General features: G+C 45.8%; 1 protein-coding gene and 1 pseudogene across 1 annotated transcript in view; one reads left to right on the top strand and one right to left on the bottom strand.

Annotated features, from left to right (window-relative positions):
• Positions 1–17,006, bottom strand: part of SUSD5 (sushi domain containing 5) — a 67,155-nt gene that overhangs the window by 20,406 nt on the left and 29,743 nt on the right. The gene's annotated exons all lie outside the window — the stretch shown is intronic.
• LOC141983492 (uncharacterized) lies at positions 5,752–7,417 on the top strand (annotated as a pseudogene).

The raw sequence follows: 17,006 nt of genomic DNA, 5'->3' as shown, positions 1-17,006 counted from the left end.
TTGCTAAGAATGGTGTTAGACTGGTAAGTCTAGATACAATCGCCTGTATGTCCACAGAACACATACACTGTTCACCACATATGGTACACGCTCCCCACAGTACTTCATAATTATGCTTCAGTCATGCCCTGGACAGGCGTATGTAGAGTTAAAAGAGTAGTCTGATCTTCATGTCCATGCAATTTTGGGTTCTTTGTTGGGGACGTGTCAGTACCTGTTGGGATGGCGATGTGTGTGGAGCCATATCTAGTAGGGCTTTTGCCTACACTATAAATCAACCAACTAAATCAAGGTTACAAAGTCTTATCCTGTATCAACACTAATTTTGGTCAGGCCTAGATAGCATGTTAGTTAAGCCTGACATAAACTCAACCATTTTTTTCTGAGTCAAGACAAAGTCTTGGAAATGGACTGGGACTTCCAGCTCATTCTATATAGTCCTCTAAAGAGTTGTCAGTTGGTGAGATCTGACTTGAGCCAAGTTAAAACCTGCAATGACAGGCTCAGTAGGCCACTTGCAGTCTTCTGAGCCATCCAGTCCCCTACCAAACAGCATACATAATCTACAGGATTCTCATTAACCTTTTCCTTCTCATAACGGGAACTCATTTACAATCTCAAATTGGCTTCCAAAGGGGAAACCTAACCTGTGAAGCAGTGACCTGTGTTCTCAAATTCACAAAGACAGTTTGGGTTAAAAAAGCGCTGAACTCTCCTGTGAGAAAGCTGAGATGCTAAATCAACATGTTTGTCAGGAAATAAAATATAAAATGCATTTAATTGGATAACTCATTTGACAGTACTTGTGTATGCAGCACTGAGAACCTGAAAGTGAAAATGAATACAGTATAAACATACATGAAATTGACTTAATTTATTTTTTCTACCTGAGAGAAATGCAAACAGTAAATAAACAACAGCCATAGTGAAAAGCAAACTGCATTTTAAAAATTTATACAGTTTTAATAATCTAAGAAGGTGTCAATAGCATAGGGCCATACTATTCAGGTAGTAATAAGAACACAGAGTGTCCTTTCCTTGCAGATTCTCCCCTCCTCACGAACATCCTGTAAGAGAAGGATTAGTCACATCCATGTCACCATCCCTTCTTGCTTCAGATTCCATAGGCCCCCCTTGGAAGGCCAACGGTGTCGGGCCAAGCCCTACCAAAACCACAATGGACAGTGTGAATACAGCCGCAGGACATATTAACTCTTCCATAGCCCCTTCCACACTTCCCTTCACTCACTCCAGAGGCATTGATGGCTTCGGGGATACAGCTGACAGAATAGCTTCAACGAAGCCACATTATCAAGGAGCTGGTGCAGATGGCACTGTTTTTGAGGATCTTATGGGACCTGTAGCCTGTGGGGCCAGGACCACTGGTTATCCTGCAGGAGAAGACACCTCAACAATCCTAGGAAAATCCCACAAGATCCTTGTTGAGTTTTCCTGCCCCTAGATCCACTCCCATGGGTATTTCTACTGGCTATCCAGGTTATGATACAGGCTATAGGGAAATACATTGTTATTAATGATATATGATTTTTATGTTGAGAATTATTAGCCTTATTGTGGAACTTAATGTCATACAGAAAATAGTGTTGCTACATGAAGGTGCATTCAGTGGAGGGATACTCCTTTGACAGCATTTTCTTTCAGTATGGGGATGCTTTGTGGCCCTCACTAAATCTTTCTGAATCAGGTGTGCTGCAAGACCATCAGCCACTAATTTAGAGGAGACATGAGCAAGGTTAAAGCTTTGGAATTTATTCTCCCTTATAATACACACATACAGCATTCAAGTTTCAGAAGTTAGTGGGAATTATATATACATCCATTGATAGGAGAACCTACCTCTTTGAGCCACACAAGGCTCAGTTTATGCTCTGTGTCATTTAGGCTTAGCGCCTGAGGAAGTATGGAGCAGTTAGCAGCTAATGTGTTTCCTGTGAACTGATAAGAGTGATTAGATTGACATGGATGAAAGGAATAAAAAATATTTGGCTGCCATATGGGAAAGCTACAGACCACTGGAATAGATGTATTCTATTTGTGTAGTTACATTAATTAATGTTGAAGAGAGTTATGTGTTTGCACTGAGGAGAGAATTGATCCCAAAGCATTCTAGTAATAGAGTTACTTATTTGAAGGTATCCTAACCTACAGTCATGTTGCTTAATTTAGAGGCATGGGGGGGGGGGGAGAATTAGCATCTCCATACTTTAAATATACCTTATGCTTAACATATTTGATATGCACACTATATCCTTCCAGGAGATAGAGTTGAAGGGCTAGAGTTGCCAATTTTGGTTGGATGTATTCCTGGAGATTTCATCACATGACATAATTTTAATTAAAGATTAATCTTTAATTCCTGGAGACTCCAGGCCAATCCTGGAGGTTTGGCAACCCTAAAAACGGCCCTAGCTACAGAACAGCCTAATGGAGGAGATAAAATGGAGCCTGTCCTTCTTCAGAGCATGCTGCAAAGTCTGCTTGTTTCCCGTAATCTGTCTACCATAAACAAAGAATTAGTCGACACTCAATTTAAAAGGAAAAAAAAAAGGAGAGAATTTTCAAGAACCTGGGCAAGGTTCTTGAAGAGCACAGTCAGCTGTGATATTGTCCAAGTGCAATGCTATGTAAAAGTAAATTACTATAGTGATGGGTGCCCTAGAAATACCTAAGATAGATGCACTGAGATGTCACTCTACATCCTACCTTAAGCAGTTGGTAACCAACTCCCAAAGAAAAGGATAATGCAAGTGAGTGTGCATCTAGCAATCATTCATAACTTTAAAAGACCTTTTTAAATACAGGTCAGTAACTCTTTTTATTATGGGGAAATTTTCTATACTTTACCTTGCTCCTGAAGAGTAAAGTTAGAGAGAGTTCTACCAGCCTTTCAAGATATTAAAGCACATTAACACCAGCAAAAATACCTTTCTTTGTTTAAGAACAGGGGGATCAAGGTTAATAGATTCAAGATCTTAAGGTCAGAAGGGACCCTTATGATTACCTAGTCTGACCTCTGGCATAAAAAAAGACCACAGAATTTCACCAAGTAGTTCCTGCATCAAGCCCATGATTTCTGATTTGAGTCAGAGCATATCTTTTAGAAAGACATCAATCACGATTTAAAGATTTCAAGTGAGGGAAAATCTACCACATCCCTACATCAGTAATTCCAGTGGTTAATTACTCTTACTGTAAAACGTTGTGCCTTATTTTTAGTTTGAATTTGTCTAGCTTCAGTTTCTAGCCATTGGATCTTGCTATGTCTTTGTCTGCTAGTTAAAAATCCCTCTGCTGTCAGAAATCTTCTCCTTGTGTGGGTACTTAGAGACCATGATCAAGTTACCTCTTAATCTTCTCTTTGTTAAACTAAATTGATTGAGCTTCTTAGGGCTTGTCTACACTTACATTTTATAGCACTCTAACTTGCTGGCTCAGGAGAGTGAAAAATCACCCCCCTGAATGCAGCAAGTCTGAGCACTTTAAAGAGCTAGTGTGGACAGGCTCCGAGCACTGGGACCTGCGCTCCCAGCACTCTGAGCTAATCCCCTCATGGAGGTGGATTACCAGGAGCACTGGGAGAGCTCTCTCCCAGTGCTCGCGCATGACCACACTCGCACTTCAAAGTGCTGCCGCGGGAGCGCTCCCGCAGCAGTGCTTTGAAAGTTTCCAGTGTAGCCATGCCCTTAATCTCTCACTGTAAAGCAGGATTTCCAGACCTCAAAGGAGGCGGCAGTAGTCAACGTGGAATATAATGAGGGCCTGCATGAAAGAATTGGCTGTAGGAATGGAAAGAAAAGGGGCAGATCTTTGTGATGTTGATGCACAAACCCTGGATGTGGAATATGTGAACCCTTGGAATGAGACTGTGCTCCATGGTCTTGCCTTCACTGGCCAGTTCACTCGAGTGATGGGGCACCTGAGTGTGACCACTCAAATTCGCCTAGCTTGAGTGAGAGAGCCAATGCTGCAAAGACAAACTTGAATTACTGCATCCATAAAGGTGCTGCACTCATTTGTGTGAGGTGGCAGGACTTCTAGCTGCACTAATCTGAGCTGCTTCCTCTGAATTCTTTCATTGTATTGTGAGATAACTTGTCTGTCCTTTCTGGGCACCTGTGCAGAAGTGGTCTTGGCTAGCAACTCATTAAAGTAAACCACTGCAGCTTGGCATGCTTCAGACTTCTGTCTATGGCCACTGTTCCAGCTGGTGGGAAGGCCTGGGTTCAACTTGGAACAATGGTCTGTAGCAAATGTTGGCATTAATGCAAATTTCATTTTGGAAAGAGGACGCAGGTATAGGGCATGAAAGCCGGTGGAGGGTGTTTCTGCAGCAGCTTGTCTCAGTGAGAGAATGGGGGTCACCAGGAGAAAGCAGCAATATGCCTTACTAAGGAGATCATGGAAGATGGATGTAGAAATAGAGGAGTGGGGACAGCTGTTGCAGATTTTAATAGCCGATGAATCTCCCTATGCTGACTGGCAGTTCTGAAACAGGACTGTGTGCTTGGGACATTGCTGATCACCTAGTCCATCTCCTCATAGAACTGGCCTGTTCTCAGTGAGTTACTGAGCACTGTGGTCCCTGGTCTTCCCATATGTGATCTTTATGGACTTGATATTTATTTCCCTTCTGTCCTGAGGTCCTGTCTGGTGGATCCCTTGCTCTGCCAGCTTCCTAGAGAGCACATAATCGAACTGTGAATTTCAAGTACTGGTCCTGAATTCATAGCCTTTGCGGGCCTCCCACCAGAGATCCACAAGAACCCCCATGTCACCAGCTGGCCAGCTGGCAGCACGCTGGAAGACAACCTCCTGGACACCATTTCCTGTACAAGCAATGGTACTGGTGCAGTGAGTTGCCTGTGAATGTGGGGGTCAAACACCAAACCAGGCTAAATACGTTGGTAGGTGACTTCTGGTGCACAAGTAGGGAGTGAATATCTGGTAAGAAAATGCAGCTCAGATAGGGTTGCCAACCTCCAGGATTGGTCTGGAGTCTCCAGGAATTAAAGATTAATCTTTAATTAAAGATTATGTCACGTGATTAAATCTCCAGGAATACATCCAACCAAAATTGGCAACCCTAAACTCAGGTGGAATTGTGGGAAGACGTTGGAGAACTAACAGCACTTGAGGGCCTAGGCCCGTGTTCACACTGCAGAGTGGTTATGTTCATAGCTCAAGTGTTAGCAGTACTAGAGCCTATACTGCCTCTTGGGCCAGCTGATGTTCAGTGAAAAGTACTACCATGCTTGAACAAGAGGTTTTTGTGTATGGAAGGAACTTGGGTCAGAGGCACCAGTCAAGTGTCAACTCAAGTCAACTGTGCATCAAAGACAAGGGCTAGGCCCTGGTCTACACTAGGACTTTTGGTCGAATTTAGCAGCGTTAAATCGATGTAAACCTGCACCCGTCCACACGATGAAGCCCTTTATTTCGACTTAAAGGGCTCTTAAAATCGATTTCCGTACTCCACCCCTGACAAGTGGATTAGCGCTTAAATCGGCCTTGCCGGGTCAAATTTGGGGTACTGTGGACACAATTCGACGGTATTGGCCTCCGGGAGCTATCCCAGAGTGCTCCATTGTGACCGCTCTGGACAGCACTCTCAACTCAGATGCACTGGCCAGGTAGACAGGAAAAGAACTGCGAACTTTTGAATCTCATTTCCTGTTTGGCCAGCGTGGCAAGCTGCAGGTGACCATGCAGAGCTCATCAGCAGAGGTGACCATGATGGAGTCCCAGAATCGCAAAAGAGCTCCAGCATGGACTGAACGGGAGGTATGGGATCTGATCGCTGTATGGGGAAAGGAATCCGTGCTATCAGGACTCCGTTCCAGTTTTCGAAATGCCAAAACCTTTGTCAAAATCTCCCAGGGCATGAAGGACAGAGGCCATAACAGGGATCCGAAGCAGTGCCACGTGAAACTTAAGGAGCTGAGGCAAGCCAACCAGAAAACCAGAGGGGCGAACGGCTGCTCTGGGTCAGAGCCCCAAACATGCCGCTTCTATGATGAGCTGCATGCCATTTTAGGGGGTTCAGCCACCACTACCCCAGCCGTGTTGTTTGACTCCTTCAATGGAGATGGAGGCAACACGGAAGCAGGTTTTGGGGACGAAGAAGAAGATGATGATGATGATGAGGTTGTAGATAGCTCACAGCAAGCAAGCGGAGAAACCAGTTTTCCCGACAGCCAGGAACTGTTTCTCACCCTGGACCTGGAGCCAGTACCCCCCGAACTCACCCAAGGCTGCCTCCTGGACCTGGCAGGCGGAGAAGGGACCTCTGGTGAGTGTACCTTTTAAAATAGTATACATGGTTTAAAAGCAAGCATGTGAAAGGATTAATTTGCCCTGGCATTCGCGGCTCTCCTGGATGTACTCCCAAAGCCTTTGCAAAAGGTTTCTGGGGAGGGCAGCCTTATTGCGTCCTTCATGGTAGGACACTTTACCACTCCAGGCCAGTAACACGTACTCGGGAATCATTGTACAACAAAGCATTGCAGTGTATGTTTGCTGGCGTTCAAAAAACATCCGTTCTTTATCTCTCTGTGTTATCCTCAGGAGAGTGAGATATCATTCATGGTCACCTGGTTGAAGTAGGGTGCTTTTCTTCAGGGGACACTCAGAGGAGCCCGTTCCTGCTGGGCTGTTTGCCTGCGGCTAAACAGAAATGTTCCCCGCTGTTAGCCACAGGGAGGGGGGAGGGTTGAGGGGGTAGCCACGCGGTGGGGGGAGGCAAAATGCGACCTTGTAACGAAAGCACATGTGCTATGTATGTAATGTTAACAGCAAGGTTTACCCTGAAAGACTGTAGCCACTGTTTTATAAAATGTGTCTTTTTAAATACCGCTGTCCCTTTTTTTTTCTCCACCAGCTGCATGTGTTTCAATGATCACAGGATCTTCTCCTTCCCAGAGGCTAGTGAAGATTAGAAAGAAAAAAAAACGCACTCATGATGAAATGTTCTCTGAGCTCATGCTGTCCTCCCACACTGACAGAGCACAGACGAATGCGTGGAGGCAAATAATGTCAGAGTGCAGGAAAGCACAAAATGACTGGGAGGAGAGGTGGCGGGCTGAAGAGAGTAAGTGGCGGGCTGAAGACAGGGCTGAAGCTCAAATGTGGCGGCAGCGTGATGAGAGGAGGCAGGATTCAATGCTGAGGCTGCTGGAGGATCAAACCAGTATGCTCCAGTGTATGGCTGAGCTGCAGCAAAGGCAGCTGGAGCACAGACTGCCACTACAGCCCCTGTGTAACCAACCGCCCTCCTCCCCAAGTTCCATACCTCCACACCCAGACGCCCAAGAACGTGGTGGGGGGCCACCGGCCAACCAGCCACTCCACCACAGAGGATTGCCCCCAAAAAAGAAGGCTGGCATTCAATAAATTTTAAAGTTGTAAACTTTTAAAGTGCTGTGTGGCATTTTCCTTCCCTCCTCCACCACCCCTCCTGGGCTACCTTGGTAGTCATTCCCCTATTTGTGTGATGAATGAATAAAGAATGCATGAATGTGAAGCAACAATGACTTTATTGCCTCTGCAAGCGGTGATCGAAGGGAGGAGGGGAGGGTGGTTAGCTTACAGGGAAGTAGAGTGAACCAAGGGGTGGGGGGTTTCATCAAGGAGAAACAAAGAGAACTTTCACACCGTAGCCTGGCCAGTCATGAAACTGGTTTTCAAAGCTTCTCTGATGCGTACCGCGCCCTCCTGTGCTCTTCTAACCGCCCTGGTGTCTGGCTGCGCGTAACCAGCAGCCAGGCGATTTGCCTCAACCTCCCACCCCGCCATAAATGTCTCTCCCTTACTCTCACAGATATTGTGGAGCACACAGCAAGCAGTAATAACAGTGGGAATATTGGTTTCGCTGAGGTCTAAGCAAGTCAGTAAACTGCGCCAGCGCGCCTTTAAACGTCCAAATGCACATTCTACCACCATTCTGCACTTGCTCAGCCTGTAGTTGAACAGCTCCTGACTACTGTCCAGGCTGCCTGTGTACGGCTTCATGAGCCATGGCATTAAGGGGTAGGCTGGGTCCCCAAGGATAACTATAGGCATTTCAACATCCCCAACAGTTATTTTCTGGTCTGGGAATAACGTCCCTTCCTGCAGCTTTTGAAACAGACCAGAGTTCCTGAAGATGCGAGCGTCATGTACCTTTCCCGGCCATCCCACGTTGATGTTGGTGAAACGTCCCTTGTGATCCACCAGAGCTTGCAGCACTATTGAAATGTACCCCTTGCGGTTTATGTACTCGCCGGCTTGGTGCTCCGGTGCCAAGATAGGGATATGGGTTCCATCTATGGCCCCACCACAGTTAGGGAATCCCATTGCAGCAAAGCCATCCACTATGACCTGCACATTTCCCAGGGTCACTACCCTTGATATCAGCAGATCTTTGATTGCATGGGCTACTTGCATCACAGCAGCCCCCACAGTAGATTTGCCCACTCCAAATTGATTCCCAACTGACCGGTAGCTGTCTGGCGTTGCAAGCTTCCACAGGGCTATTGCCACTCGCTTCTCAACTGTGAGGGCTGCTCTCATCTTGGTATTCATGCGCTTCAGGGCAGGGGAAAGCAAGTCACAAAGTTCCATGAAAGTGCCCTTACGCACGCGAAAGTTTCGCAGCCACTGGGAATCGTCCCAGACCTGCAACACTATGCGGTCCCACCAGTCTGTGCTTGTTTCCCGAGCCCAGAATTGGCGTTCCACAGCATGAACCTGCCCCATTAGCACCATGATGCATGCATTGGCAGGGCCCATGCTGTCAGAGAAATCTGTGTCCATGTCCTGATCACTCACGCGACCGCGCTGACGTCGCCTACTCGCCCGGTATCGCTCTGCCAGGTTCTGGTGCTGCATATACTGCTGGATAATGCGTGTGGTGTTTAATGTGCTCCTAATTGCCAAAGTGAGCTGAGCGGCCTCCATGCTTGCCTTGGTATGGCGTCCGCTCAGAAAAAAGGCGCGGAACGATTGTCTGCCGTTGCTCTGACGGAGGGAGGGGCGACTGAAGACACGGCTTACAGGGTTGGCTTCAGGGAGCTAAAATCAACAAAGGGGGTGGCTTTACATCAAGGAGTATTTCAGGCAGGACTTCACGGAGGGTTCCAATAAGAAATGGTGCACCTAAGTTCTTGTTCTTATTGGAACAAGGAGGTTAGTCTGGCCTCTGATTGATACATGGCTAGATTTACCTCGCTGCACCTTCCCTGTGAGTGACTGCAGTGTGACCTAGAGGAATGAGTCCCCTAGATGGGGGGTGGGGGGGAGCAAATGAGTACAAAACAAATCTGGTCTATTTCTTGTTTTGATCCACTCCATCTATCTTTTACATCTTTGGCTGGCAGCAGACGGTGCAGAAGGACTGCAAGCCATCCACATCTCAGGGCTGCTCAGCTGAAGATGGTACAATATGACTGCTACCCATCCTCATCTCTTGCCTGCCTGGCAGAAGATGGTACAATACGACTGCTAGCAATCCATATCGCCTGCCTGCTCACCATAAGATGGTTCAATAGGACTGACTGCAGGACTAAAGAGAATGACTTGATCAAGTCACTCCCGATTTAGTCCCTGCGCCCATGTCTGTCCAGGCGCTCCTGGCCGACGTGGCCAGGAGCACCTCGGACATGACGATGACGGCTACCAGTCCTATTGCACCGTCTGCTGCCACAAGGCAATGGGTTGCTGCTACTGTGTAGCAATGCAGTACCGCGTCTGCCAGCACCCAGGAGACATACGGTGACGGTTACCTGAGCAGGCTCCATGCTTACCGTGGTATGGCGTCTGCACAGGTAACTCAGGAAAAAAGGCGCGAAACGATTGTCTGCCCTTGCTTTCACGGAGGGAGGGAGGGAACGGGGGCCTGAGGGTATGTACCCAGAACCACCCGCAGCAATGTTTTAGCCCCATCAGGCATTGGGATCTCAACCCAGAATTCCAATGGGCAACGGAGACTGCGGGAACTGTGGGATAGCTACCCACAGTGCAACACTCCGGAAGTCGACTCTAGCCTCGGTACTGTGGAAGCGCTCCGCCGAGTTAATTCACTTAATGCACTTAGAGCATTTTCTGTGGGGACACACACACTCGAATATATAAAACCGATTTCTAAAAAACCGACTTCTATAAATTCGACCTAATTTCGTAGTGTAGACATACCCTAAGAGTGTTTGTTTGGCACCAACAAATCAGTTAAGGCCAGTGATAGCTCTGGTTACAGAATGCAATAGATTCAGTAGCCTTTTCTTTACAAGGCGGTATAAGAGACCTGAATTACTTCAGACTGCATATTCAGTCTTGACTTGCACCTCAGGAGTAATGACCATCTGAAGAAAGTTAACCCCAAACCATTCCTGGGAAGAGGTTAGTGGCAGGTGATTTTTCAGTAGCATTCATGTAAGTCTCTATAGGGGAAAAGAAATCCCCAGTTTCCAGTGAAGAAACTTTCTTGACTTAAATTAGATGCAACTGTTGAATCTGGAAAGGTTTTCTGAGACATCTTGACTAAACTTAAATATGCAAATAAAGAACAATCTGAAATAAACAAACAAATAACTCAATAAAGACACAAACCTCAGTTTCCTCGTACAAGTAAATCTCCTTTTGGGAGGATTAGTAATCTTTCCAGTTACCATTCCATATGTTTCACTGACTCCCAGATTCTGGAGGCTACCATGAAACATCTGTCTTCTGGTTTCTTTGAAGGTCAGCCAGGAGAATTTTCCCAGAGAGCTCTCTGGGGTTTGTGATGAGTTGTCCTATCATTAAGAGTTTAGAAGAGCTCACTCTTGATGCCAGATCTCTTTGAAAGATGAGGGTGGCTGCTTTACTTCCCTTCTTGATCTTGGAGATACTTAAGAATGGAGAATTTTCCTTTTTCCAGATAAACACTGAGATAAAATGAAATGCAAAGAACCGAAACACAACCAATATAAGTGTCCCTTGTAAGCTACTGCTGTTGGGATGCCAATACCTCTTTCATCAGAGAATGGCTGGTAAAAATAACTTCATTTATTAGTTTAAATGACATCACCAGGTAGCTGGAAATTCACTGGCAGCTAAATGCAAAGCTTTGGAAAAGAAAACTACAGAATTTTTAAAACCTCCATATTCACGGTAAAGCATAGAAAATAAAATGAAATAGCATGAACACACAGCAATCTATAGTTTACTCTTTTAAAGTAAACTTTAAAATGTTTGCCTTAGAAAATTCCAAACAAAACTTCATTTTCCCTTTATTGCAGAAGAAAAAACAAATTGAAATAACTACATAATCCATCAACTTTTGATGAATATTTGGAGTCAGAGGTTATGCCTAACAAAATTTGATTTGCATGTCTGCAGTGGAACACTACAGAGATCTCACTCATTGCTTATGAAATCAATGATTCAAACAAGGAAGGAACCAGTAAAGCTCAGGAACTATTGATAGGAGGTAGTGGAGGTGGTGGTGTCTTTCTATTGTTGTTGTTGTTTGTTGTTTTTTAATTACACAGGAAAGTTAGAGTGAACCAAAACTGTTATTTAAATATGATATTGAAAATGCATGTTATGTTTCCCTGGGGAAAAGTCCGCTTGATAGCAGAACCCTATGATGATTATTCCTGTTTTATTTATTTCTTCTGTATTTATGTATATTCTTGTGAACTTTGCTGTGGAATGGCTTAAAACAGATTGTGTTAACATATAGCCTCTGGGCCAGATCTGGCCTGCATGAGGATCACATGGCATATTTGGAACCTGCAGAATGTAATCTCTTTTTTAAAAAAAAATAAAGAAAGTTTCTATCCCTAAGTGTTGAGAAGATAACCTTTCAAATGTGAATTGAATATAAATCAATGAGCTGCCATCCTGAGTCTGCAGACAGCGTGAAACAGTGACTGAGGTATGAGCTTGATTTGACCCTTGAAGCTTTAAAAATACCAGCAACCTGCAGTGATGTAAATAATGTAATTCAGATACCCTTACTAAACTAAACACCCTGAATAGTACTCTAAAGGTATGTCTACACTGGCAGAGTTACATCGCTGGCAGTTACATCACCTCTCAGAGAGTGCTGAAGGGAAACCACTGTTGTGTTTTCACACTGTCAGCTGCCTGCGCAATAGTGTGTTCACACTTGTACCACTTGCAGCGGTATTCGGAGCAGTGCACTCTGGGCAGCTATCCCACAGAGCATCTCTTCCTCTTCTGCCGCTAAGAGTTGTGGGAAGGCGGAGGGGGTTGCGTGGCATCCTGGGTCCTTTCCCAATGCCCCGTGATACATTGCTTCACATCCGAGCGATCCCTGTGCTTCCGTCCACATTTGGCGCCATCTTTCAATGGTTTGTGTACTGTGCACTCTGCCTCTTTGGTCTGCAGAAATGGATCCCACACTGTTGACCAACATGCTGCTCGCTCTCATTAACACATCACGAATGACAGTGGAGCTATTCCTCAAACTACAAAGGCAAGAGAGGAGTTTGACATTGATCTCGCCACGTGTAGTAGCTACAACACGAGATTGCTTGTGGCATTCACAGAGGTGCTGACCACAGTGGAACGCTGCTTTTCTGCTTGGGAACCAAGCACTGAGTGGTGGGATCACATCATCATGCATGTCTGGGATGATGAGCAGTGGATGCAGAACTTTCGGATGAGGAAAGCCACATTCATGGGACTGTGTGATGAGCCTGCCCCAGCCCTGCGGTGGAAGGACACGAGAATGAGAGCTGCCCTGTCGTTGGAGAAGCGCGTGGCGATTACAATGTGGAAGCTGGCTACTCCAGACTGCTATTGATCAGTCGCTAACCAGTTCGGAGTGGGAAAGTTGACCGTTGGACTCATGTTGATGGAAGTGTGCAGGAACATTAATCGCATCCTGCTCCAAAAGAACGTGACTCTGGATAACGTGCATGACATTGTGGCTGGCTTTGCACAAATGGGCTTCCCTAACTGTGGAGGGGCAATAGATGGCACGCATATTCCAATTCTGGCACCAGACCACCTAGCACATTAATCGGAAGGGGTATTTCTCCATGGTTCTCCAGGTGCTTGTGGATCACCGTGGGCATTTCATGGACATTAACGCAGGCTGGTCTGGAAAGGTGCATGACAAATGCATCTTTCGGAACACTGGCCTGTTCAAGAAGCTGCAAGCAGGGACCTTCTTCCCGGACCAGAAGATCACCGTAGGGGAAGTTGAAATGCCCATTGTGATCCTGGGAGACCTTGCCTACCCCTTAATGCCATGGCTTATGAAGCCATACATGGGGAACCTGGACAGCAGCAAGGAGCAGTTCAACAACAGGCTGGTGTGCCGCATTCTCCTTTTGGTCCCTCTTCTCTCTGTCCCTCCACTCCTTTGATTCTTGTTTTTCGGCCACAGAATGCAGCATGACATCACGCAGAAAGTCCTCTTTAGTTTTTGTGGCCGCTTTCTAATTCTACGCAGCCATTCAGCCAGCGATAACAAAAAGGGAGGCTGGGCTTCCAAGGTCATCTCTGTGAAGCCAAAATGCAACATTTTACAGAAGCAGTATTGTTTGCAACACAGAGACTGCTGATTCAGTGATTTAAAACACAGCCACTATTTACATACTTGTCGCTAACTGGCTGACCCAGGCAAGCACACATGAGCCACAAGACCCCCAAAATGGTGAGTAACTGCAGGGGCAGGGGAACTCAGAGTTCCAGGACCGAACTGTACACTGGGCACATGGCTCTTGGGGAGAGCCAGCACTGTAGGGTGGGGCCTTATAATCATTCCTGTCCCCACATTTTCCACAGGCTGTGTTCATTATGGAAGATATCTTGCTGCTGAGGGTGAGCAGGGAATCAAGGGAGGGTCTTCTCCAGGACTGCAGCTTCCGCCCTGGCCCTTATGCAGCTCGCCTGTGTGCAGCAATGGTCCTCCCCCAGTGATTGCAGAGTGGTGCAGGAAAGTTAATGGGGCAAGAAACAAAGCAGCTCTGCCAAAGAACCTACGGCAGTGGATTGCCCAGTATCTCCATGAGAGTTTCCTGGAGATCTCTGAGGCAGATTCGTGTGAAGTGAGGGAGTCAATCAACACCCTGTTCCGCCACTCCAACTAGGCATGTGGTGGTATGCGCATCATACAGACACAAGCCTGCTTTCTGCAACCCTCCTGCCCCCAACAACTCACTTCAGTGATTCCCAAAATCAAAGCCACCTTCCAGGGGCCTCCTCTCCTGTTTGCGCTTCACCAAGCTCCGACTGCTGTGACTAGCTAACCTCCTCCAGGGTAGAGAAGAGCTCCTGGCTGCATGCATCTCTGACCTCCGAGTCGTCCTCTGACTCTGGGTCCCCCTCCACATCCTCGTCCAAGATTTCCTCCTCCTGGCTCAGTCAACCCTTGACTGGCCCGTGAGCCACTGAAGTATCCAGTGGCCTTTGCAGTGGAGGTGGGTTGCCACCGAGTATTGTGTCCAGCTCTTAGTAGAACCAGCAGCGTGTGGGCTCAGCACTGGATGGCCATTTGCCTACCACACCTTGTGGTAGGCATTCCACAGCTCCTTCACTTTGACCCTGGACTGCAGTGTGTCCCGGTCATGGCCCCTTTCTGTCATGCATCGTGAAATCTGCCCATAGCTATCATAATTCCTACAGCTGGAGTGCAGCTGGGACTGGACAGCCTCCTCTCCCCAAATGCTGATGAGGTCCAGCAGCTCGGCATTACTCCAAGCGGGGGATCGCCTGGTGCGTGGAGCAGGCATGGCCACTTGGAAAGATGCGCTGAGACCTCTGCATGCGTCACCGAGCAAACAGGAAGGGGACTTTCAAAATTCCCAAGGAATTTAAGAGGTGGGGCTCATGGTTGGTTACCTGAGGGCAGAGCAATAGAGTTCAAACTGATGACCAGAGAGGTGAGAACAGGCATTGTGGGACACCTCCTGGAGGCCAATCGCAGCACTGTAATCGACCAGGGTGTCTACACTGGCACTGTGGCGCTGAAGTCCCGGCGCAGAAAGCCGTACGCCTCTCATTGGGGTGGTTTTTTTACAGCGCTGCAACTGCGCAGTTTCTGCGCACTAAGTGGCTTGGCAGTGTGTGCACCTCAGGAGTTACACCACAGAAAGCTGCTTCACTGCGCAGAAACTTGCCAGTATAGACAAGACCTAAGTACATATAAAGAAATATAACACAATGAGGGTGGTAATTTTTTCCTCTTCTGTTTCTTCTTGGCTTTTCTTTTCTTTCCCATTCCAGCCATTACAATATATTATTTTTTCTTGCATTAACACCTATTTTTTGTACTTATTTAAAATTTACTTTTGGGGCTGTCTGCAGATACACATAAATATATTTTGTGTTCAGAGCTGCAGTAAACCTCAAACTATTACAACGTTTGTCTTTTTCATTCCATACAGGGGTCTTTTTGACAGCAAATGCCACAATGATGAGATATACCTCACTTTGCTGTGAAAACAGCATTCTTAAAATATTTCAGCTACATCTCTCACTGGTAAAACATAACCTTCAGTGTCAAAGACTGCCACCTGACTTTGTGCAGTTTAATAGATCTGAATTCTAGAAGTGCAGAGGGAAAGGTGCTGATTCAGAAAATTTTAGTAATTGATTCTGCATTCCTTCTACACTCAAAACTCCTCTTCAATTTTAGAGAACACTGTTACTATTGAGTTCATTAAGAGCGTTGAGTGTGAGAGGAATGGAGCATTATGGTCCGTAGGCTTCAATCCTGCAAATACATACTTGTACATGGGCCAAACTTCATGCATGTGAGCAGTCCTACTGAACTTAGTCACGTGCTTAAAGTTAAGCACATGTATGAGTGAATGCAGGATCAGGGTCTTAGAAGAAAATTTTGGAATGGTTTACATTGGAATCTGCTGTGACTCTCTCAAATGCGCTTTGTATAGCATTAAGGGTTGGAAAATGCCTTATTTTTAAAGATTTTATTTTAATCCATAAAGGTTGAGCTCTGCTTAAAAGTCTGCCAGATTTATTCATTTAACATTAATGATTATATTGCCTCAACACTATTAAAATCCTGTTGATTAAAGGTGATGATGATATTTCTCTAACAAGTGAGGCTATGTCTATACTACAGACCTTAGAGCGGCACAGTTGTACTGATGCAGCTGCACCGATGTAAGGTCTCCCATGTAACCGCTCTATGCCAGTGAGAGAGAGCTCTCCCGCCAGCATAATTAAACCACCTCCAGTGAGTGGGGGTAGCTATGTCTGCAGGAAAGCGTCTCCCACTGACATAGTGCTATCCACACCAGTGCTTTTGTCGGTGAAACTTTTGTCAGTCAGTGGTGTGGTTTTTTTCACATCTCTGACCAACAAAAGTGTTAGGGTAGACAAAGCCTTAGTTAATAGATTTCAGTGAAAAGTAAAATAATTGAAACATTTAGACCTGTAGTTAGTCTTTTTGACAAAACTGCAAAACAGGTTGGTCTTGGGCCATGTCTGTAGTTGTTACTGTGAGGTACCTAGCATATTTGTAGGAGCTTAATAATAATGATAATAATAATAATAATAAATATAGTGTTTTTACTCTCCTGGAGTGAAACTGCTGCTTCTGAAATCTAGGATATTCTTTTAGCAATAATTCAGTTACTTAATTCTACTATCATTATTATTTATACAGTGTCACAGATGTGCATAATGCTTTACATGCAAATAAAAGATACAGTCCCATCTTACATTGTAGGTGTCCAGTCCTGCAAAGTGCTGAGCGCCTCCTGGGAGGACAGAAAGTGCTCAACTTTCATTGATGTCAGTGAGTACTCAGGTCCCGTATCCTACAGGCTTCATTCTTCTCTCATTTTACACCAGTTATACACCATTCTAACTCCACTGAATTCAGTGGAGTTACTTCTGAGTTACACCAGCATAAGTGAGAAAAGAATCGGAGTATATGCGTTTGGGCCTAGGGTTAGATAAAACATGAAATAGCACAGGGATGAGGATTAATGGGCGTCAATCCACAAAAAACTATACGAACACTA

The sequence above is a fragment of the Natator depressus genome, chromosome 2 (genome assembly GCF_965152275.1).
Source record: "Natator depressus isolate rNatDep1 chromosome 2, rNatDep2.hap1, whole genome shotgun sequence".
Lineage (NCBI taxonomy): Eukaryota > Metazoa > Chordata > Testudines > Cheloniidae > Natator > Natator depressus.
Note: the sequence above shows the minus strand (reverse complement) of the source record. Positions and strands in the feature narration are given on the sequence as shown.